Raw genomic sequence first — 24,900 nt, 5'->3', positions numbered from 1 at the left:
CGGAGCCTTGCCTTGATCTTCACGATCTTGCCATACGAGACTATGTCATATCTTGTATTCAACATGCTTCTAACTCCTTGCAACTACCTCCAACTTCTTGCAACTACCTCCAACTCCTTACGATTACTTCCAACTCTTCACTAGTTGGGCCTTTGCACACATGCAATCTGCCATTTTCCTCGAAGGCCTCTTGTAGCTCAACATCACCTATTCATCTCACATGAAGTAGCATTAGTCCAACTAAGATTGTCACTCAATTATCAAAATCAAACCGGGAATTTCACCTGTTCCATTGGATCGTGCCCTACATGTAGGTCAGGCCACTCGTGCAAATCGCTCTACCTTCACATTTGGTACACCATCAAATTATCGCACAGAGACAGACGCTCACCGTCGAGGTGTTTGATTTCCCTAGCTATCTCACCATGCTATCTTGGCATGCATATATAAGTGCATTCAATTTATTCCCTCCGTCCCAAAATAAACGTACATCTCGCACTTCAAGGAGTCAAACAATCTTAAGTCCAACTAAATTTATAGAAAATAGTATTAACATTTATCTCTAAATAGGATTAGTACGTATGAAAATATATGATGTGATTAATCTAGTGATGATTATTTAATATTATAAATCTTAGTATTTTTTTGATATAGATTTGGTCAAACTTAATTTTGTTCGACTTCTAGAAGTGCGGGATGTGCACTTATATTTGGGATGGAGGGAGTAGATTATAAATCGTGGCAGGGTGTGATAAAACTCATTAAACTTAGACAAAAATATCAAGCACACACTTATTACACATTTCAACCATGCATAGCGCAGTGACGCCGAAGACTTAAATGAGTTACTTACAGAGATCCACGCACTCCTAGCCTTCATTAATTATCTGCAGCTAGTGGCCCTCTCCATGGCATCCAAATTGTTCGATCTCGCCCTAGATAAGATCTCACGTACATAAACACACAAGTTATATACTCATCTTTGCTGCATCCCTCTAGCTATGCCCGTGCATGCATTATCGGTGTGCATATAGGATATATCATACGCATAGCATCAAGAGGAGCCAGCCTTGAACATTCTCTTTCCACCAGGATGGCTGCTCCTGATGTTATGCATGCCGCAGACCATGCATGCCGCGTGATACAAACACAAGTGTTCACAGCATCGTCCTCCATGATCTACCCACCGAACCCCATGCCGAAAGCCGGCGCGGCTGCCGCCCAGTAGTCTCCGGGGCCAGCGACCACGTCCACACCCACGTCCAGCGTGCAGCTCACCGGGACGAGGCACAAGCCCCTGCTTCTCAGGTCCTTCTTCCCTTCATCACAGCTTTCATCCTGCAGGCCACAATTAATTTCCAATATATATTACAAAATATATATATGCATATAATATATATGAAGATATATAAACCATGCATCTATTCCTTTTATTTTACATGAGAGAGAGAGAGAGAGAGAGAGAGAGAGAGAGAGAGAGAGAGAGAGAGAGAGAGAGAGAGAGAGAGAGAGAGAGCTCAAATTAAACGAGCTGTGAATTGAGCTTTGCATGATCTAGTAGTAGTACCTGCTCATCAGGCAGTAGTCGCTTCTTTATTGCACTGTCATGCAGGAGCTGCACGTATGGGCCAGCGATAAAATCATATACTTACATTAGTGAGAGGCCAAAGACAGTTTTGCAATGATAACTAAAGACGTAAAGCTACAGACAAGTACTGGCCCATGATTAACTTGATGCTTTTCTCTATACATACATGCATATGTACCAATCAAAGCAAGGCTTTTTGACAAACTAAAGGCTCCTTTTTTTTGAACAAAAGTGTCTTTGTGCTTTACTTAACCGATCGATCGATCGATCAGATGCGTGGGTATAGATCCCATGCATAAAAAACAGCATATATATATAAATTACTGAGACTAATCGAGTAGATAATGATACTGTTAGGATAACTGAGCAAGGGAAGGGGAAAAGGAGGATAGACTTAGGAAGAAGAAGCAGAGCACGGGATTAAGTTCAGACGAATGATTATAGATTGGTCTGTTCGGATCATACATGTTGTCCCTTCTGTGAGCGTATGGTTCCCATATATACATCCGGTTCACCGGTGGGCTGTTCCAGCGGCACAACTGCTTCTAGACCTAGGAATCAAGCCCATTGAGGCCCAGTAGTACGAGTACTTGGAAGCTTAACATGCTCACTCTTCCTATGTGCTGTTGCCGAACGATGCACCACTGATGGGCTGTCTTCAGGCACTGCCGGTACAGTAGGAACTACCGTGACACTCCCTCTCCCTTTAGGACCTGCTTGACCCCAAGCAGGAGCGTTGGGGAACCGTTGCTTGAGAGGCTCGAGATCTTCCCATGTAGCTAATGATGGATGAAGTCCAGACCATTTGATGAGGCCCTGCAGAACCACAACAGAGGAATCGCTGGAAGAAACACGGTGCTGAAGGACTTGTTCAGGAACCTAGAATCCAGTCAGCGAGGATGGAAGTTCAGCCACTTGATGCTTAACTGGTAAGGCTTGCTTCAATTGGGATACATGGAAAACTGGATGGATCTGTGAAGTTGGTGGAAGAAGGAGCCGGTATGCTACTGAACCAACTTGAGCTGCAATCTGGAAAGGACCAAAGAACTTGAACAACAGCTTTTGATTTGCACGAGGAGCCACAGAAGACTGGACATACGGTTGCAACTTGAGATAGACCCAATCACCAATCTGAAAAGTTCTTTTCGGTCTCTTTTTGTCAGCTTGGTCTTTCATACGACGCTGAGCACGTAACAGATGCTGCTTGATCAAGTTTTGCATGGCCAGTTTGTCTTCCAGCCAGTCAGTGAGCTCAATAGATGGGCATGCATCAATAGTATAAATGCCAAAATATCGAGGAGAATAGCCATAGAGGACTTCAAATGGTGAACGATCCAATGCCGAGTGCCAACTAGAGTTATACCAAAATTCAGCAAGATGAAGCCACTCAAACCATTTGACTGGAGTAGCATGAACAAAACAGTGAAGAAAGGTTTCCATACATTGATTTACGCGCTCTGTTTGGCCATCCGTTTGCGGATGGTATGCGGAGCTCATCTTCAGCTGGACATCCGCGAGCTTGAACAATTCTTGCCATAGAGTACTTAGAAATATTTTATCACGGTCTAAAATGATGGAAGATGGTAAAACGTGAAGGCGGTAGACTTGCTGCATAAAGAGCTTAGCCACGCCCAGTGCTGTGAATGGATGCTTAAGGGCAAGAAAATGACTAAATTTGGAGAAGCGATCCACTACGACCAAGATACAATTGTACCCATGAGACTACGGAAGGCCTTCAACAAAGTCCATGGAGATAGACTGCCATGCAGAGGACGGTACAGGGAGTGGTTGCAGCAGGCCTGGATAGCGAGACCGATCAGGTTTTGACTACTGGCAAGTAGGACAAGTGGTGACGAAGTTATGCACATCAGATTTCAGTCCGGTTCAGGCAAACAATTGACGAACACGACGATAGGTAACCAGAACACCTGAATGGCCACCAACTGCTGATGTATGCAGAGCCTGTATCACTTGAGCTTGCAACTTTTTGTTGTTACCAAGCCAGATGCGGTCTTTGTAGCGGAGAAGCCCATTCTGAAGGGTGAAATTGAGAACTGCAGAAGGGTTCACAGCCAATTGTGCTATAGAAAGCTGTGCATGAGGATCAGAAGAGTAACCGGCCACAATTTCAGCACACCACTGTGGAATTGCAGAAGAAATGGCAAAACAAGATTCTAGAGCATGTGGTCGGCGAGATAAAGCATTAGCTACACGATTGTCAGCCCCTTTCTTGTAGATAATCCAATATTATAACCCAAGAAGCTTGGTAAAAACTTTCTACTGCCAAACTATATTCAGGCGCTGTTCATTGAGGTGTATCAAGCTTTTCTGATCTGTAAAAATGAGGAACTCAGCAAGCTATAAATAGGATCTCCATTGCTCTACTGCCAACAAGATGGCCATGTACTCCTTCTCATATGTGGACAGACCTTGAGTATGTGGACCCAATGGTTTACTGATGAATGCCAAGGGATGCCCTTGCTGCAAAAGAACAACACCGACACCAGTGTTAGATGCATCCGTTTCAATCGCAAATGGTTTAGTAAAGTCTGGAATAGCCAGGACTAGGGCCGAGCTCATGGCTTGCTTCAAGGTATCAAAAGCTAGCTGATGATCAGATGTCCAAACAAAATAGGTGCCCTTTTTCAGCAAGTTAGTCAATGGCATGGCAATGACAGCAAAGTGTCTGATGAACTTCTAGTAAAAACCAGCCAAACCCAGACAACTACGAAGTTCACTCACATTAGAGGGGATTGGCCATGTAACAATGGCTGCAACCTTAGCAGGATATGTGGCAGTGCCCTCTGAGCTGATAATGTGGCCAAGATATGGCAGCTTTTGTTGAGCAAAGCAACACTTAGATAATTTGATGTGATAATGCTCTGACTGTAGAAGTTCAAACACCTTCCTAAGATCAATCAAATGCTGCTCATAAGTTGGACTAAAAACTAAAATGTCATCAAAGAATACTATCACACATTTGCGAAGAAGGGGTGCCAAAGTCAAATTCATGGCCTGCTGGAAAGTGTTGGGAGCTCCAGTGAGACCAAACGCCATGACCTTAAACTCAAAGTGGCCGGAGTGAGTGGAGAATGATGTCTTATGTTCCTCACCCTCCTTGAGTCTGACTTGATGATAGCCAGCAAACAGATCCAAGATAGAAAACCAGCGAGCTCCAGACAATTCATCCATGAGTTGGTCAAAAATAGGTATAGGAAAAGTGTCCTTGACTGTAAGATCATTCAAGTATCGATAGTCAACACAAAAATGCCAAGATCCGTCCTTCTTTCGCACCAACAGCACTAGAGATGAGAAGGAAGAGCTGCTGGGCTGGATGAGGCCTTGCTGAAGCATTTTTGAGACTTGGGCTTCTATTTCATCTTTAAGTGCTGGTGGATATCGATAGGGCCTGATGTTGACTGGTCTAGCTCCTTGAACCAATGGAATGGAATGGTCATAAGGCCTGACTGGAGGAAGTTCAGAAGGTGGATCACACACTGATTTAAAGTCCTACAGGAGCTGTACTATATCAGCTGGTAACTGGGATGCCTCAGAAATAGGTTGAATCCCTGACTGAACTGACAACAGCTGAAAAACCATGTCAGAAGATTGCAATTCAGGAGAACCATGTAACACCATAGTGGAAGTGCCCATAGGAATCTGCATCCACTTGTTCCTCCAATCCACCCTCATCGGACTAAACTTCTTGAGCCAATCCATGCCAACAACAATATCATAAGTGCTTAATGGCAGGAGTTTCAGAGAATGAGAGAAAGAATGAGCAGCCATAGACCAACAACAATTCTCAGCAATAGTAGAACACTATAAAATATCACCATTGGCGACCTGTACTCTATAGCTGGCTAGACTCAAGGCAACAGACTACAGCTTATCAGCAACATGAGTACTGAGAAAGGAAGTAGTACTGCCGAAATCAATAAGAACAATAATGGGTATATCCTAAATGAAGCCAGCAAATTGCATTGTGCGGGGACCAGCCACTCCAGAAATAGATTCTTGCAAAATGACAAGGAACATTTGCTCTTCAGCTGGTGACACATCATCAGGTTCAGTACTGGCTTCAGTGAGAGCAAAGAGTTCTAGTACCTCTTGCATGGCATGTAGTCGAATAGTAGCCGCACACTTGTGATCACGCGACCATTTCTCTACACACTTATCACAGAGACCTCGGGCTCGACGATAATTGCGGAGCGCTCGGAGCTTGTCTTCATCTGTCTTGGCATTGGTCGGTGTAGTGAAGCTAGCATCATCAGGTTTGGATTTGTGATCGCCTGCTCCCGGTGGAGGAGGAAGAGGGTACGCAGTCCTGAATGACTGTCGATGATAAGATGCTGGATCACGCCGACCGTCCTTGCGCTTGGAAGGATCGGCCACCTCTTCCTACAACAGAGCCAAGGTATATGCAGTATCCAAATTTTGGGGTCGCTAAACCACAATAATAGAACGAATATCTTCACACAAAACCATCAACAAAACGAGTCGTATAGTGTATCATGTCAATGTTTGGGTTATAGGCTTTGAGCTGATCGATCAATTCAGAGAAACGTTCGACATAATCGGTGACAGTGGACTCTTGGTGAATATGGAACATACGATGGATCAGAATTTGGTGTTGATCACGGCCAAAGCGCTCATGCAGGATGCGGCAAAAAGTGGGCCAATCAAGTGATTTCAGGTGGGGTTCTATAGATTGGATCCACCGAGCGGCAGTATCCTTGAATTGTTGTTTGGCGATTTTAAGCCAGAGGTGGGACTCAACTTGGTACATCTCAAAGTAATCCTCAGCATTGGAAATCCACAGCCGAACGTTCTCGCCGTGAAAGGTGGGAAAGGGAAACTTAGGTAAGCGACCGGGCGGCCAGGTATGGGGATCAGGAGGTTTGTTGCGCGTGGTATACAGATCATAAGCAGTACCATGGAATTGAGGGATGGAGTTCATACCATTGGCCGGGGAATGAGTGAGGGTGGTGACAACCCCGAACTCATTCTCCCATGGCGGTGTGTCGACGCTGTGCCCGCTGGGCCGAGCAGCCATTTCGACAACAGATGGGCGCTTGTCGGTCTGCTCAACACCTGGTGGATACGCAATCAGGCCCGGAGCAGAAGATGATTGCTCGACGATGGACCGATCCCATGCCTTGTTCAGCTTTAGAACCTTCAGGTGCATATCGTCAAGCACTCCCTCAGCATCCTGGCGCCACTCCTCTAGGCCGCCCATTACCTTCTTGATGATCTTCAGACGACCGTCGTGGCGGTGCTAGGAGTCATTGAGGATGTTGTCGATGCGGGCCTCCGAGTCAGCGATGCGGCCGTCGAGGCGGGTCTCCGATTCGATAATGCGTTGCTCCACCAAGTGCTCGGCATCCGCAAAACGTCGATCTAAGATCTGCGTCTGCTCCTTGAAAAGGCGCTGGAGTTCCGCCATCAGCTGTTGGCCTTTGGGACTCATGGCTCCCAACTTCCTGGTGGATCGGGTGTAGTGGGGATGAGGTGGTGGTGGAGGTGGGGGTGGTGGTGGGGAACTCGCCAGATCGAAGAGATTCTCCACAAATCGTCGAACGAGCCGTTGGAATTACAGGAGTTCGCCGGTACTCAGCAGCTCACTGACCACCGAAAAACTTGAACCAACCGACAGCGTTTGTTCAGGCGATCGATGGCAGTGAATCTCACGGGATCGGGATCGACTCGTCTCTGATACCAGGTTTGTTAGGATAACTGAGAAAGGGAAGGGGAAAAGGAGGACATACTTAGGAAGAAGCAGAGCACGGGATTAAGTTCAGACGAATGATTATAGATTGGTCTGTTCGGTTCATACATGTTGTCCCTTCTGTGAGCGTATGGTTCCCATATATACATCCGGTTCACCGATGGGCTGTTCCAGCAGCACAGCTGCTTCTAGACCTAGGAATGAAGCCCATTGAGGCCCAGTAGTACGAGTACTTGGAAGCTTAACACGCTCGCTCTTCCTCGCTCTTCCTCTGTGCTGTTGCGGAACGATGCACCACTGATGGGCCGCCTTCAGGCACTGCCGGTACAGTAGGAACTGCCGTGACTGATACCTGGCCAGGGTCTTCTGGAAATATGCTGTGCCTTTCTCCGTGCGCCTAAGAGCAAGTATAATAGCAAGCTGTAAGCCGACTAAATGCTGAGGTGGAGGAGAGAGGGGAGGAGAGAGAGGAGAAGCGGGCTGTAAGCTTACAGCCGGCTTGGGCACAAAAACCAAGAAAGTCTGTGAGAGAGACAAGTGGGCCATGTATTAACTGTAAAGAGCTAACTACTATATGAGTGGGCTGAGAGAAGGCTACAAGGAACCTTACAGCCAGCAAACCGGCTGTATTATTAGCCTTGCTCTAAAAGAAATGAAGGGTGATTAAAGGGAATCAGACACCTTTTACCGGTATATATACTACATAAATTGGTTCGTCGGGCATAAAGCTGCTGTCAATACTTTTATCGAGAGATCTCACAAAGATACGATGCTTTGAGTAAAATCATACGCACATATATGCATTTTCTATTGTGTACTGCTTGTTCTGGCTTAATCTATACTTCTCTGCACCAGAGTGCATCCTCAGTAGTGCATGTGCGAATCCTTTGTTCAGACTACTTTTATTATTATAATTACCGGGGCGCAATGCATTACGTACAACGACACAGCACAGATTAAAATTTAAAATTCTCATGCAATATTTATTGAGGAAATGCATGTGTAATGCAAAAGGTAGATTAGTTTTAAAAGCTGTGAACACATGATCCAGCAAATATGATCAGGACACACGCAAAAAAAAAAAAAATCCTAGCTTCCAAGAACATACAAGGGTATGCCACTGTACCCCTTGTGTGATATGATCTTCTGAAAAAGGAAAATTAATGCAACAAACGGTACTGCATGACACGCCAATCACTTGTGTGTTGTGTCAATAGCATTTGTTTCCTCTGGCAATCACATGTACGCAGGGCCGTGCCGAGGGAAGTGCAAACGGTGCAAGGGAACAGGGCCTCTAATTACCAGGGCCCCCAAATTTTGTTGGATTTACTAGCTACCAACCATCACTCCATCTTTACTTCATCACCAGGTGTGTGCAAACTGCTAGTGACTGCCAGCTATAGGCCTAGCTATAGGGGATAAATTCAGGTCATGCCGTTAACTTTCGTGATGGATTAGCACTGGAACAGACGTGAGTCAGGACTGTTATAAAAAAGGTCCTAGGTCATTGTAATCTTTTCCTTCGATTTGAATTTACTATCCTTCGTATCATTATATGAACTTTTTTCCCAGGCAATCATTATGTGAACTATAACTATCTCTCCTTCGTATGATTACGGCTAGTGTTCTAAGGTTAATATGTATATAAGATATACATGTAGAATTGATAATTATTGTAGTCCTTTTTATGAAAGGATAAAGCCTCATTTTACAGTTTGGTACAGGGCCTCAAATTTTACCGGCACGGCCCTGCATGTACGTACAGTTGAGGAGTAGTTCTCACCAAATGGTCAGATCGCTTCTCGAAAAATGGACCTGATCAGTTCTACGGATATACAGGTCATTTTGACTTTCCTAGAAACTCAACATTCGCTATGTTTAGATACACAGTAAAAACAATATATCAGAGAAAAGCAAAACATCTTATAATTGGGAATGAAGAGAGTATATACTATTACAAAAAAATGTGTAGCATCATACGCATTTTGATTACTTTAGCAGCAATGTGCTAAGGTTACAAAGAATATTCCATGTGTTTCTCATTTAAACAACTTTAGATATACGCTTATAATATTTATCTTCCCGCTGAAATTATAATTAAACAATCTCAACATTTTATTGATCCAAAAAATCAATATAGAATCATATTGGATATGATTTTATGGTTTATTTTTTCAATAATCCTTATTCTTCGCATATACTTGCTCTACTTAATGTAAATTTTTGTGTAATATTTGATCCGTTACATGTAATATTTTTGTATTGCCTCTCATATATTATAATTTGCCATTATTATATAGTATGACCATTAATGTAACAAATAGTAAAATCCTACTGAGACAAATAACTAAGATTATGTTCAACTTAAGGTGTCCTTTCATTTGGAAATTAAAAATAATATATGGTCAGTGTAAAATAATTCTCGTATGATGGATGGATTGTCCCTACATGATGGGGGCATGCATATCCAACTGCTCGATTTAATTAGAACGGAGCATTAGTCCATTTCAATCTATCTGACCTCTTATGGGGAAAATTAATTTGCTAGCCCCTAAAATCCTAAATCCCGTACTAGCAAGCGCCAAAGCGGCAATCTCCTGCTGACCCAGTCATCACCGGGTACTCGTAGTTCTAGCTATCCACAGAGGGGGAGAGAGAAACAGACGCTGTGAGGAGAGAGAGAGGCGCAGATACGATGATGATGAGCAGGGAGCAGCTGAGCTAGGGCCATGTTTAGTTGGCCACCCAATCGGCGGCGCCGGATTTCCGGCTGCTACTGTAGCTGCGATAGTAACGTTTTGTTTTTATTTGGTAATAATTATCTGATCATTGATTAATTAGGCTCAAAACGTTTGTCTCGCAAAGTACAACCAAACTGTGCAATTAGTTTTTGATTTCGTCAACATTTAGTACTCCATGCATGTACCGTAAGTTTAGTGTGACGGGAATCTTTCTTTTTGCATAGTGCCAAATTCAGAACCGGTGAACTAAAGGCCTGCCCCATGTTTAGATTGAAAAAAATTTCAAACCGATGAATAGTAGCACTTTCGTCTTATTTGGTAAATATTGTTCAATCGTGGACCAACTAAGCTCAAAAGATTCATCTCGTGATTTCTAACTAAACTATGTGTAACACCCTAAAATTTGAATTCTTTTTTTAAATAGTAAATTTGATTTGAATATGCAATTATATGTGCATTTCAAATTTAGGAAATAATATTTCTTTTATGAAATTAAAAGAAAATACAAGAATAGAAACATGTGATGCATTCATGCTATTGCGTATTTATTTTTGTGACGGGTGTTTTATTCAAATGCTAAAAGATTCTAAAAACCTTTTGAAAATGAGTTTGAAAAGTTTATTTATAAAAAGGAAAAGGAAATTTCCTTCCATTCCTCCCCTTCCTCTCATTCGGCCCATGGCCATTTTTTTTCCCGCGGCCCAGCACCGCAGCCAGCGCCCCAGCCCACCCTTTCCCCGCGCCGGCCCAGCCGCGCCAGCCCAGCCGCGCGCACCGTGCCGGCCCAGCCTCGCCGCACCAGGCAACTGCCGCGCCCAGCAGCTGACGCCCGGGCCCCACCTATCGGCGCCGTCCCCTACCCCGCGCGGCTCGGCAACCGCCCGCTTCTGGCGCTGCAACAACCGCCGCCACGACGCGCGTCGTGGGCGCGTCCTCCCGTTGCCCTCGGCCTCGTTAAAAGGCAGCCGAGCCCCCCCTCGCGCGCCCCCTGCTACCCCCGCTCCGTTTTCGCCTCGTCCCGGCCGCAACTGCCGCACAGGGGAGCCCCGCCGACCACCGATCTCGCCGTCCGCGTCGCCGTCGTCTCCGAGCCGTCACCGCCTCCGATTTTCGCCCGTGGTGAGCTCGCCGTGGTCCCCTCTCCCTCCCCATGCGTTTCGTTTCGCGTTTCGTGGCTTTTAGCGCCCTTTCCGCAGACGTCCGCGAGCTCCATGCCGCCGGCCATGGTGTCCGCCGCCCCGGCCTTCCCCTCCGGCCGATTTCTTGGCATGGACGTGTTCGCTCGCTCCCCCTCATTCGCCCGGTGCTTTTGGTTCTTAGAACCGTGGGCCGTAGGCCCCTTACCGCGCGCGCCAGTGAGCTTCACGCCGCCGGCCATGGCTTGCCTCGCCGGAGTCACTGTTCCGGCCGGCCGAACCCCCCCAGGCTAATCCGAACCGTCCATCGCGCGATCAACGGCCGGAAATAGAAGATACCCCTTCGGGGGTAAATTTGCTAAAGAGTCCCTGGATTTTTCTAAGTCCTAACCCGCCGTCCTTAGCGTATTTCCTCGAATGCGCAATCCCGTTTAGAAAGCGTAAACTTCGCTGTTTAAGTCAAAAGTACGCTTTCAGTATTTACAGAAATGCCATTCGAACTGTTTCGCTTATAGAATTGTCGTTTTAACTCCGAATTGATCCATTCAAATCGCGTTAGCTTCGTAATTTCATAAGCTACATGTTGGAGCTACTGTTAGTCAAGTTTGGAACTTTTTAATTTCATGATTAGAATTAATTAAATATAGGGCTATTGGAAAACCCGTTTTAATCATAACTTTTGCATTTTAGCTCCATTTTTCGTGAACTTCGCGTTGACGTGATCGTAGCGAAACGTAGATTAGTTTTACAAACATTTTATTTTGATTTCAATACTATTGGTGTACTGTTCTAATGATAGGAGTGTTTGCTTTGCATGAATGCTTTTGGAATGTTGTATGTTGCCGTGTTGGTCGCGTTCAGACGGTGAGGAAAACGTTGGAGACCAAGAACTCTTCGACGACCAGCAGGACCAGCACAAGTTTGTGAACCAAGGCAAGTATAACATGGGCCTTCCTTGATGTCCTATTTCACTTTAATCAATTACTCATTTGCATGTGTCTAATTTTGATAACCGTAAGGACATCCTAGTGATTGTTATCCTATTCCTTATCTCCTATGGGTTAAATGCATATGGGTAGATTGATAGTGCTCTAACTGAACTTGATATACATATAGATGAATGATACTATGGAACAAAGTGAGTAACATGAATTATAACAACTGTTCCATAGGGCGAAAGTGCAAATGACCTTTGTTCATGTTGCTCCCGGCCCTCCATAAGGACTTATCTATCGGCAAAAGCTAGGACTGACAGTGCAACCGGGAGAGTCATATGGCTCTGACTTTAGCTCAGTAATAGGACCTTTCCTAGCTGGTTAGAGGTTACCTTTTTGGCGCAAATGGGGCTTGCCACTTTGGGTATAGGGCTGCCTCTGTTCCTATGAGTATAGCCACGATGGATTTGTGCCATAGGAAAGGGGGGTCCCTACATCTGCCTGCCAAGGAAACCTAGCGGCCCTAACTTGTTAGGGAAACCTATGAAATGGCTTCATAGTGTACCCTGCCCGCTCACCTTGGTAGTGACATGGGAGTAATTAACCCGGGCGTATGGGGATCACGACTCGCGGTGAATGTGCACCACCTCTGCAGAGGGTAACAAACTGTTATAACAGCCGTGCTCACGGTTACGAGCGGCCCGGAAAACTCACAGAATAACTAGTTAATTGTTGATGATCATTTAAAGTTGTTCAATGATGATATATGGTACACCTGACCCCGATATTTGTTCTTATGGGAATTAAATGGGAGCTTAAGCATAACTTGATAATACTTGAGAATAAAAGTTTGACCTATTAAAAATGCTAACTGCAGTAAACTAGAGTCTATTCCTTTTTGAGCTTCATAACCCCATGTTAGCTTGCTAAGTACGGAATGTACTTACACTTGTTTATTTTCTTTACTTGGATAAAAATCCCGGATGGGTAACAGATGACAACGGGTATGAGGATTTCCCAGAGGATTATTAGGCTTGTGGTCAACCAGTTGACCTTCCCTGTGATGACGGCCATGAGAGTTCATTCTATTTTTATTATTCCGCTTGTGATGTATGAGACTAAGTTCTATTATAACTCTGATGTATGAGACACTGTGATGATACTATTGTAATTTGTCAACTTGTGTGTGTGATTGATTCCTGGGCACACACGAGTTTAGTGCATTCAATTTTATCCTTAAAATTGGGTGTGACAAATTGGTATCAGAGCCGTGTTGACTGTAGGACGCAAGCCGTGTTAGAAAAAGGTCGTTTTAGCAGCTTTGCTCCTCTGGTTTCTTGCTTACTGACTTATCCTTGATATTTTATTAAAACATTTATGTTTTTCATACCTTAATCTATTATTTAAAATTGTTGATTCTAATTTCTATCTCACTTTAAATCTATAGATGTCTCATAATCCGAAGACTGCTCGACTCAGCACCGCCGGTTATCATGCCATGTTCACCCCGCGTGCCCCACCAGTGGAGAGGGAGATTGTGATCATCTCCGACGACGAGGAGATGGCTACACCGACGCCTACACCTACTCCTACACCAGTCGCTGTGCCGTCTACCCTGTGGTAGCTACACCTGAGGAGTCGACGGCTACTTCTCCTACACCTGCACCCTCCCTAGCTGCCCCCGTGGAGGACGATGCGATTGGCTGGAAGTGCAAGTACTACTTCAAGCCAGCTCCAGAGACAGCCTACTACCACACTCTTCTCACCCACGTGCTGGACGACTACTTCCCCGACTTGCACGCCTCCATCAGCTACCACTGCGCCGAGTACAAGCACCCACTGGAGGCTACCTTCTGGAAGGTAGAGCTGGTGGTCACCGCATGGAATGATATCATCAATGGACATGAGGTGGAGACTGTCCACAGTGCCCCTGCCAGGAGAGCCCATGCTTTGGATGGCATGGAGGATGCAGCACAGAATGCCTACATCCACTACCATGGTCGTCGCTTCGAGGCCATGAGGGAGGATCGTTTCAGGTTTCCTTCCTCGAAATGATCATGAGGGTGTTTGGCAGGTTTTGGCTCCACCAGAGAATGACCCAACTCTGGAGGCAACGGTGCAGCATGTCCACGCTATGCAGGGAGTGGATGATGAGGTCAAAGGAGAACTGCGTGCATCTCAGAGGGCGCAGAGACGTCTTCAGAAACAAGTGGATGAACTTCGAGCACAGCTGGGACAGCCTTCCATCTACAAGAAGAAGCGCCGTTCCTTCACCATGATTGACACCGCTCCATAGGTGTTAGGTGCCTTGATCTAGATTATCACGTCGTTAGTTCGTGTCCTTATTTAGTCTTGTTGGTCTTGTGAACTTGGTTGATTAGATGTTTGATTTGTGAACTTGGTTGAGTTGGTATTTTGCTTGATTGCTGGAAGTTTGTGGGCATGTCCACAACTTCTTTAGATTGGAACTTTAAATTTAGAATGAAATCTTAATGCAGAAGTATCATTTTACCTTATCTCTGCTGTGCTGATTTCTGGAGCAGCCTGTGTTCTTTATCTGGTAACTCGAAATCTGGGATGATAAAAATTCTGAAATTTGTGTGGAGATAACTAGACCTCTGTATCTTTCAAGTGTCTTTGGAATCACGTCAATAGCTATTCAGGTTTGGGAGATCTAATTGGCACAAGTTGATGTTCCTGCGCTGTCTGGAACTCAGAACAGTTTCGGTTTAGCTCTATTTTTGACTATGTGTGAGTTCGAATCTGTAAAAGTGGTCTAAATGAAAGTTGTAGCTGATGTCCTAAGCTTTCTAACGAATCTTGGTGCACCTCTGTTGGATCTCTGAAACTCGAGTTATAACAGTTTTACTGAACTGCTGAATTTGAATCTTGCCCAGAAAATTTTAGCATTGTTTCTTATCTCTTGTAAGCTCTCTATAATTGGAAAAATCTCTAAATTTTGCACATTTGTTGGAGAACAGATGGCCAGCAAGAGGAGGAAGAGGCAGAGGCCGTGGTCGTGGGCGTGATGCTCTTATGAATCCACCACCGCCACCTGTGACCATGGAGCAGATTTTGGGAATGCAAGCGCAGCTGATGCAAGCTATGATGCAGCGCTTGGACAATGAACCTGCAAGAGGTCCACCGCCTGTCCAGGTTAGAGATAAGCGTGGAGAGTTTATGAAAGGTCGTCCACCGGTGTTCACACATGCCACAGACCCTATGGAGGCCGATGACTGGTTGCGTGCTGTGGAGAAACAACTGAACATAGCACAATGCAACGACCTGGAGAAAGTGTTGTATGCTTCCGGGCAACTCCAAGGAGCTGCTCAGGATTGGTGGGAATCATTCCAGTTTGGACGTCCCAACAATGCTCCTGATATCACTTGGCAGGAATTTAAGGACAGTTTCCGATCATACCATATTCCTGATGGACTAGTGGAACTAAAGCAGGAAGAATTCAGATCTCTCAAGCAAGGATCAATGACTGTGGCGGAATATCGGGACAAGTTCGCACAACTATCTCGCTACGCTCCTAATGATGTGGCAGATGACAAGGATAAGCAACGCCGTTTCCTCAAGGGACTCTATGATGGACTGCAGCTCCAGCTGATGTCTAATACTTATCCTAACTTCCAGTCCTTGGTGAATCGCGCAATCGTGATTGATGATAAGCGCAAGGAGATGGAAGCTAAGAAGAGAAGGCTCCAAGGGCAAGCTTCTGGAAGCAACACTCGCCCACGTGCTTTTCCCCAGCAAGGTTTCCAGCAGAGGAATCAAGGACCAACTCATCAGGGAAAACCGTGGTCAGTATCCTCAGCGGAACCAGTTCCAGCAACGCCCTCAGTATCAGCAATAGTTTGGAAATCAGCGTCCCCCGCAACAGACTAGCAATCCTGCAACACGCCAGGGAGTGCCTAACAATGCTCCTGTGAAGAGTGGCGCACCCAACAATCCCAATGCCTGTTACCGATGTGGAGAAGTAGGTCACTATGCTCATCAGTGTCCTAAGAAGCAGAACCAGCAAGCACCTCAGAATCAGGCCAACAATCAGAAGTTCAACGCCCGACCACCTCTCACAGCGAAGGTGAACTATGTGTCATCTGATGCAGCTCAGGAGACGCCTGAGGTCATGTTGGGTACGTTCAGTGTCAACTCTATTTCTGCTACCGTACTTTTTGATTCTGGTGCTTCGCATTCTTTTATCTCCCAAGCTTTTGTTAGAATGCATAGCATACCTTTGTGTGCCATGAAAAACCCAATACTAGTGAATTCCCCGGGAGGTAGTATGCCCGCTTCTTATTGGAGCCCCTCAACTAGCATTTCCTTAAGGGGGGTAGACTTCAAGGTGAAGCCTATTGTGTTGAGAACAGCGGGAATTGACCTTATCCTGGGAATGGATTGGATGAAACAACACCGGGCAGTGATACTAGTGTCAGGAGAAATCTGTGGTTGTGACATCACTCAATGGGGATAGAATCTGTGTAGAAGTAGTAGTGCAAGCTCAGCCTACAGCCACAGTGAATCAGCTAGATGGTGAAATCAATGAACAAGATCGTGTCGTGGAGGAATTTCCGGATGTCTTCCCCGATGACTTGCCAGGTATGCCACCTGACCGAGACATTGAATTCATTATTGAATTATTACCTGGAACTGCACCAATAGCTAAACGTCCATATAGAATGGGAGTTAATGAATTAGAAGAGCTTAAGAAACAACTAAAAGAGTTGCAAGAAAAAGGTTTCATACGCCCCAGTTCTTCCCCGTGGGGGGCACCTGTGATCTTTGTGGATAAGAAGGATGGTAGTCAACGGATGTGTGTGGATTACCGCTCACTTAATGAGGTTACCATCAAGAATAAATACCCTTTGCCTAGGATAGATGATTTGTTTGATCAGTTGAGAGGAGCTCATGTGTTCTCCAAGATTGATCTCCGATCTGGTTATCATCAGCTTAAGATTCGGAACTCGGATATACCTAAGACAGCATTCACTACACGGTATGGATTATATGAGTACACCGTTATGTCTTTTGGATTGACCAATGCACCTGCATACTTCATGTATTTGATGAATAAGGTGTTCATGGAGTTTCTGGATAAATTTGTGGTAGTATTCATAGATGACATACTAATATTCTCCAAGACTGAAGAAGAACATGCGGAACACATAAGGATGGTCTTGCAAAAGCTTAGAGAACATAAGTTGTACGCTAAGCGGAGCAAGTGTGAGTTTTGGTTAAAGGAAGTCTCTTTTCTAGGGTCATGTTGTCTCCAATGGTGGAATAGCAGTGGATCCAGGCAAAGTGCAAGATGTACTGAATTGGAAACCACCAACTACTGTAAGTGAGATTCGAAGCTTTTTGGGATTGGCTGGTTATTACCGAAGGTTCATTGAAGGCTTTTCCAAGCTAGCCAAGCCTATGACAGCTTTGTTGGAAAAGAATGCTAAGTATGTATGGTCGGATAAATGCCAGGCAAACTTTGAAGAGCTAAAGAAGAGATTGACTACAGCTCCAGTATTAATTTTGCCCGATTTAAACAAGAACTTCTCTATATATTGTGATGCATCCCGTTTGGGTCTTGGATGTGTGCTTATGCAAGAAGGAAGAGTGGTTGCATATGCATCCAGACAACTAAGGAAGCATGAGTTGAATTATCCTACTCATGACTTGGAATTGGCAGCTGTGGTTCATGCTTTGAAGATCTGGAGACATTATCTGATTGGACATAAGAGTGATATCTATACTGATCATAAGAGTTTGAAGTATATCTTCACCCAATCAGATCTGAATTTAAGACAACGTCGTTGGTTGGAATTGATCAAAGACTTATGAATTGGAAGTGCATTATCACCCGGGAAAGGCAAACGTAGTAGCTGATGCACTTAGCAGAAAGAGCTATGCCAATGGAATTCAGACAACACCTAAGTCAGCAGAGTTGTGTGCTGAAATGGAGTATCTCAACTTGAGCCTGGTCACTAATGCAATGGAATTGGTAATAGAGCCTACACTGGAACAGGAGATACGCAAAGGTCAATTGGAGGATGAAAAACTTAAAGAGATAGCAGAGAATGTAGTGCTTGGAAAGGCACCCGGATTCAGAATGGATGAGAATGGAACTCTTTGGTTCGGGAAAAGGATATGTGTACCAGGAAGTGAAAGCTATCCGTGATGCAATTCTGCAAGAGGCCCATGAGTCTGCTTATTCTATACATCCCGGAAGTACCAAGATGTACTTGGATCTCAAAGAAAAGTATTGGTGGTATGGTTTGAAGAGAGATGTGGCAGAATATGTGGCTTTGTGTGACACTTGTCAAAGAGTGAAAGCTGAGCATCAAAGACCTGCAGGGTTACTACAACCAATGAAGATCCCTGAATGGAAATGGGAAGAAGTTGGCATGGATTTTATTGTAGGATTACCTCGCACTCAAAGAGGTTATGATTCAATATGGGTAATAGTGGATCGACTCACTAAGGTCGCTCACTTTTTACCAGTCAAGACTACATATAATGGTGCAAGATTAGCAGAGTTATACATGGAACGAATAGTGTGCTTACATGGTGTTCCCAAGAAAATTGTGTCGGATAGAGGCACCCAATTTACATCGCAATTCTGGCATAAAGTACATAGATCTTTGGGAACCAAGTTGAATTTCAGTTCTGCTTACCACCCGCAAACTGATGGACAGACTGAAAGGATCAACCAGATTTTGGAAGATATGTTGAGAGCCTGTGCACTTCAGTATGGTGATAGTTGGGATAAGAGTCTGCCTTACGCAGAGTTCTCATACAACAACAGTTATCAAAAGAGCCTCAAGATGGCACCTTTCGAGGCGTTGTATGGACGTAAGTGTAGAACACCTTTGTTCTGGAATCAGACTGGAGAAACCCAAGTGTTTGGTCCCGATGTCCTTAGAGACGCGGAAGAACAAGTGAGAATGATTAGAGACAATTTGAGAGTAGCTCAGTCTCGACAGAAGAGTTACGCTGATACTCGCAGAAGAGAGCTGACTTTCGAGATTGATGATTATGTGTACCTGAAAGTGTCACCAATGAGAAGTGTGAGAAGATTTAATATGAAGGGAAAGTTAGCACCAAGGTATATAGGACCTTTTAAGATCCTAGAGAGACGTGGAGAAGTAGCTTATCAGTTGGAATTGCCTGAGAGCTTGTCCGGTGTGCACGACGTGTTTCATGTTTCCCAGTTGAAAAAGTGTCTGAGGGTACCAGAAGAACAAATTCCTTTGGAAGAACTTGTTGTCAAGGAAGATCTTACTTATGAAGAGTATCCGATAAAGATCTTGGAAACTGCCGAAAGAGTTACGAGAAGCCGAACAGTAAAGATGTGCAAGGTGCAGTGGAATCGTTACACAGAGGATGAGGCTACTTGGGAAAGAGAAGAGGATCTGAGAAAGACTTATCCCCAACTGTTTGAGTAAGCAATCACCCGAATCTCGAGGACGAGATTCATCTTAAGGGGGGTAGAATTGTAACACCCTAAAATTTGAATTCTTTTTTAAAATAGTAAATTTGATTTAAATATGCAATTATATGTGCATTTCAAATTTAGGAAATAATATTTCTTTTATGAAATTAAAAGAAAATACAAGAATAGAAACATGTGATGCATTCATGCTATTGCGTATTTATTTCTATGACGGGTGTTTTATTCAAATGCTAAAAGATTCTAAAAACCTTTTGAAAATGAGTTTGAAAAGTTTATTTATAAAAAGGAAAAGGAAATTTCCTTCCATTCCTCCCCTTCCTCTCATTCGGCCCATGGCCATTTTTTTCCCGCGGCCCAGCACCGCAGCCAGCGCCCCAGCCCACCCTTTCCCCGCGCCGGCCCAGCCGCGCCAGCCCAGCCGCGCGCACCATGCCGGCCCAGCCTCGCCGCACTAGGCAACTGCCGCGCCCAGCAGCTGACGCCCGGGCCCCACCTGTCGGCGCCGTCCCCTACCCCGCGCGGCTCGGCAACCGCCCGCTTCTGGCGCTGCAACAACCGCCGCCACGACGCGCGTCGTGGGCGCATCCTCCCGTTGCCCTCGGCCTCGTTAAAAGGCAGCTGAGCCCCCCCCTCGCGCGCCCCCTGCTGCCCCCGCTCCGTTTTCGCCTTGTCCCGACCGCAACTGCCGCACAGGGGAGCCCCGCCGACCACCGATCTCGCCGTCCGCGTCGCCGTCGTCTCCGAGCCGTCACCGCCTCCGATTTTCACCCGTGGTGAGCTCGCCGTGGTCCCCTCTCCCTCCCCATGCGTTTCGTTTCGCGTTTCGTGGATTTTAGCGCCCTTTTCGCAGACGTCCGCGAGCTCCATGCCACCGACCATGGTGTCCGCCGCCCCGGCCTTCCCCTCCGGCCGATTTCTTGGCATGGACGTGTTCACTCGCTCCCCCTCATTCGCCCGGTGCTTTTGGTTCTTAGAACCGTGGGCCGTAGGCCCCTTACCGCGCGCGCCAGTGAGCTTCACGCCGCCGACCATGGCTTGCCTCGCCGGAGTCACTGTTCCGGCCGGCCGAAACCCCCCAGGCTAATCCGAACCGTCCATCGCGCGATCAACGGCCGGAAATAGAAGATACCCCTTCGAGGGTAAATTTGCTAGAGTCCCTGGATTTTTCTAAGTCCTAACCCGCCGTTCTTAGCGTATTTCCTCGAATGCGCAATCCCGTTTAGAAAGCGTAAACTTCGCTGTTTAAGTCAAAAGTACGCTTTCAGTATTTACAGAAATGCCATTCGAACTGTTTCGCTTATAGAATTGTCGTTTTAACTCCGAATTGATCCATTCAAATCGCTGTTAGCTTCGTAATTTCATAAGCTACATGTTGGAGCTACTGTTAGTCAAGTTTGGAACTTTTTAATTTCATGATTAGAATTAATTAAATATAGGGCTATTGGAAAACCCGTTTTAATCATAACTTTCGCATTTTAGCTCCGTTTTTCGTGAACTTCGCGTTGACGTGATCGTAGCGAAACGTAGATTAGTTTTATAAACATTTTATTTTGATTTCAATACTAGTTGGTGTACTGTTCTAATGATAGGAGTGTTTGCTTTGCATGAATGCTTTTGGAATGTTGTATGTTGCCGTGTTGGTCGCGTTCAGACGGTGAGGAAAACGTTGGAGACCAAGAACTCTTCGACGACCAGCAGGACCAGCACGAGTTTGTGAACCAAGGCAAGTATAACATGGGCCTTCCTTGATGTCCTATTTCACTTTAATCAATTACTCATTTGCATGTGTCTAATTTTGATAACCGTAAGGACATCCTAGTGATTGTTATCATGTTCCTTGTCTCCTATGGGTTAAATGCATATGGGTAGATTGCTAGTGCTCTAACTGAACTTGATATACATATAGATGAATGATACTATGGAACAAAGTGAGTAACATGAATTATAACAACTGTTCCATAGGGCGAAAGTGCAAATGACCTTTGTTCATGTTGCTCCCGGCCCTCCATAAGGACTTATCTGTCGGCAAAAGCTAGGGACTGACAGTGCAACCGGGAGAGTCATATGGCTTCTGACTTTAGCTCAGTAATAGGACCTTTCCTAGCTGGTTAGAGGTTACCTTTTTGGCGCAAATGGGGCTTGCCACTTTGGGTATAGGGCTGCCTCTGTTCCTATGAGTATAGCCGCGATGGATTTGTGCCATAGGAAAGGGGGGTCCCTACATCTGCCTGCCAAGGAAACCTAGCGGCCCTAACTTGTTAGGGAAACCTATGAAATGGCTTCATAGTGTACCCTGCCCGCTCACCTTGGTAGTGACATGGGAGTAATTAACCCGGGCGTATGGGGATCACGACTCGCGGTGAATGTGCACCACCTCTGCAGAGGGATAACAAACTGTTATAACAGCCGTGCTCACGGTTACGAGCGGCCCGGAAAACTCACAGAATAACTGGTTAATTGTTGATGATCATTTAAAGTTGTTCAATGATGATATATGGTACACCTGACCCTGATATTTGTTCTTATGGGAATTAAATGGGAGCTTAAGCATAACTTGATAATACTTGAGAATAAAAGTTTGACCTATTAAAAATGCTAACTGCAGTAAACCAGAGTCTATCCTTTTTGAGCTTCATAACCCCATGTTAGCTTGCTAAGTACGGAATGTACTTACACTTGTTTATTTTCTTTACTTGGATAAAAATCCCGGATGGGTAACAGATGACAACGGGTATGAGGATTTCCCAGAGGATTATTAGGCTTGTGGTCAATCAGTTGACCTTCCCTGTGATGACGGCCACGAGAGTTCATTCTATTTTTATTATTCCGTTGTGATGTATGAGACTAAGTTCTATTATAACTCTGATGTATGAGACACTGTGATGATACTATTGTAATTTGTCAGCTTGTGTGTGTGATTGATTCCTGGGCACACACGAGTTTAGTGTATTCAATTTTATCCTTAAAATTGGGTGTGACACTGTGCAATTAGTTATTTTTTTTACCTACATTTAATGCTCCATGCAAGCGGCTAAAAATTGATGTGATGGAGAGAGAGTGAAAAAACTTGGAATTTGGAGGTGATCTAAACATGGCCCTGTTTAGATTCCAAAAATTTTTGCACAGTACTCATCACATCGAATCTTGCGACATATGTATGAAGTACTAAATATAGACGAAAAAAAACTAATTACACAGTTGGGTGAGAAATCGCGAGACGAAACTTTAGAAACTAATTAGTTCATAATTAGATACTAATTGCCAAATACAAACGAAAGTACTATAATAATCAAAATCCAAAAAAAATTTGGATCTTAACGGGGCCTAAACATGACCTAGTTAACTGATGCAGCAGGCAGGCAGAGCATGCACCGAGACGGCAGGCAGGCGGGGCAGCTAGGCAGCATCGGAAATTGTGCACACAACGGGCATGTGCCTGCGTAGCCATGGTACTCCGTCCTACCACCATCGCCATGGCAGGTACTGTAACTGTGCAGGTACTCTAAGTTTTTTCACTCTCTCACATTAAATTTTTGAACACATACATGAAGTATTAAATGTAGATAAAAAAATAATTAATTACATAGTTTGATTATAAATTACGAGACGAATCTTTTAAGCCTAGTTAAATCATAATTGGACAATAATTATCAAATACAAACAAAAATACTACAGTACTAAAATACTAATTCCTAACAACAATCTAAACAAGGCCTAGCGACAAATTGATCAAAGAGAGACAGAAGCTGTAGCCATGAGCTACAGTGATGCATGTAGTACTATACTCACACTAGCCTCGTGGAGCTGCAGCTGATGCTTGGAGCCGCCCCCACCTCCATCGCTGCCGTCCACGTACGGCGAGCTCAGAGCCTGGAGATAGAATATTTATGTAGATCAAGCAACAAGTTAGGCCCTGTTTAGATCCTATCCAAAAACTAAAAATTTTTAAAATTTCTCATCACATCAAATCTTGCGGCACATACATGGAGCATTAAATATAGGTAAAAAGAATAACTAATTACACAGTTTGTCTGTAATTGGCGAGACGAATTTTTTAAGCCTAAATAGTCCATAATTAGACAATTTTTACCAAATACAAACGAAAATGCTACAGTAACCAAAAGCTAAAAACTTTCTGAACTAAACGCGCCCTTAATTTCACAACTAAAAGTCACAGCACATGCATGCAGAGAGATTAATTGAGGTAGTATTATGTAATAATCTACTATAGCGCGTGTTTAGTTTTAGGAAGTTGGAATTTGGAGCTATTGTACCACTTTCATTTTTATTTAGCAATTAGTGTTCAATTATGGACTAATTAGGCTCAAAACGTTCGTCTTGTAATTTTTCATCAAATTGTGCAATTAGTTTTTTTTTCGTCTACATTTAATGCTCCATGCACAGACCGCAAACATTCGATGTGATAGGTACTGTAGCACTTTTTAGAAATTCAGGGTGGAACTAAACAAGACGAGATTATACTAGGCCATGTTTAGATTGCAAAAAATTTCAAACCGATGAATAGTAGCACTTTCGTCTTATTTGGTAAATATTGTCCAATCGTAGACCAACTAAGCTCAAAAGATTCATCTCGTGATTTCGAACTAAACTGTGCAATTAGTTATTTTTTTATCTACATTTAATGTTCCATGCAAACGGCTAAAAATTGATGTGATAAAAAGAGTGAAAAAATTTAAAATTCGGAGATGATCTAAACAAGGCCCTACTATCACTATCAAGGAAGAAGAGAGAGATATACTCCATCCAGAGAGATCTAGCTATGGCCGGAGAGAGACAGAGACATGCGAAGAAATGAAGGCTGTGGCAGCTAGCGTGCAGGGGGGCAGAACACGGCTACCTCCTTTCCAGAAAGGCATGCTGCACGTAGTGATGCATAAAACCAGGCTTTCAGCTTTAGGGGGTGTTTCGTTTCATGATTAAATTTTAGTTCATGTTATATCGGATGTTCGGATGCTATTTAGGAGAACTAAATATAAGTTAATTATAAAACTAATTACATAGAGGGAGACTAATTTACGAGACGAATTTATTAAGCCTAATTAATCCGCCATTAGCACATATTTACTGTAGCACCACATTGTCAAATCATGGACTAATTAGGCTTAAAAAATTCGTCTCGCAAATTAACCACAATCTATACAATTAGTTATTTTTTCGTCTATATTTAATACTTCATGTATGTGTCCAAACATCTGATGGGACAGGGACTAAAATTTTCCTGCAGTAACCAAACACCCCCTTAGCAGCAGCCTCTTTTTATAGCTCCTTCCTTGGTAGGAGGAGAATGCGCGTTAGTTTTTGCAG

The 24,900-nt window shown here is 44.4% G+C and overlaps 1 long non-coding RNA gene across 1 annotated transcript; it reads right to left on the bottom strand.

The window, feature by feature from the left end:
• Positions 1-837: 837 nt before the first annotated feature.
• Positions 838-23,447, bottom strand: LOC136552098 (uncharacterized). Its single transcript, XR_010782757.1, has 4 exons — positions 23,365-23,447; positions 7,669-7,713; positions 1,568-1,615; positions 838-1,338 (listed from the first exon to the last, which is right to left on the bottom strand). It is a non-coding gene; the product is annotated as an uncharacterized lncRNA (long non-coding RNA).
• Positions 23,448-24,900: the final 1,453 nt, after the last annotated feature.

This window comes from Miscanthus floridulus, chromosome 4 (genome assembly GCF_019320115.1).
Source record: "Miscanthus floridulus cultivar M001 chromosome 4, ASM1932011v1, whole genome shotgun sequence".
Lineage (NCBI taxonomy): Eukaryota > Viridiplantae > Streptophyta > Magnoliopsida > Poales > Poaceae > Miscanthus > Miscanthus floridulus.
The sequence above is the reverse complement of the archived record's forward strand: the minus strand, read 5'-3'. Positions and strand labels throughout refer to the sequence as shown.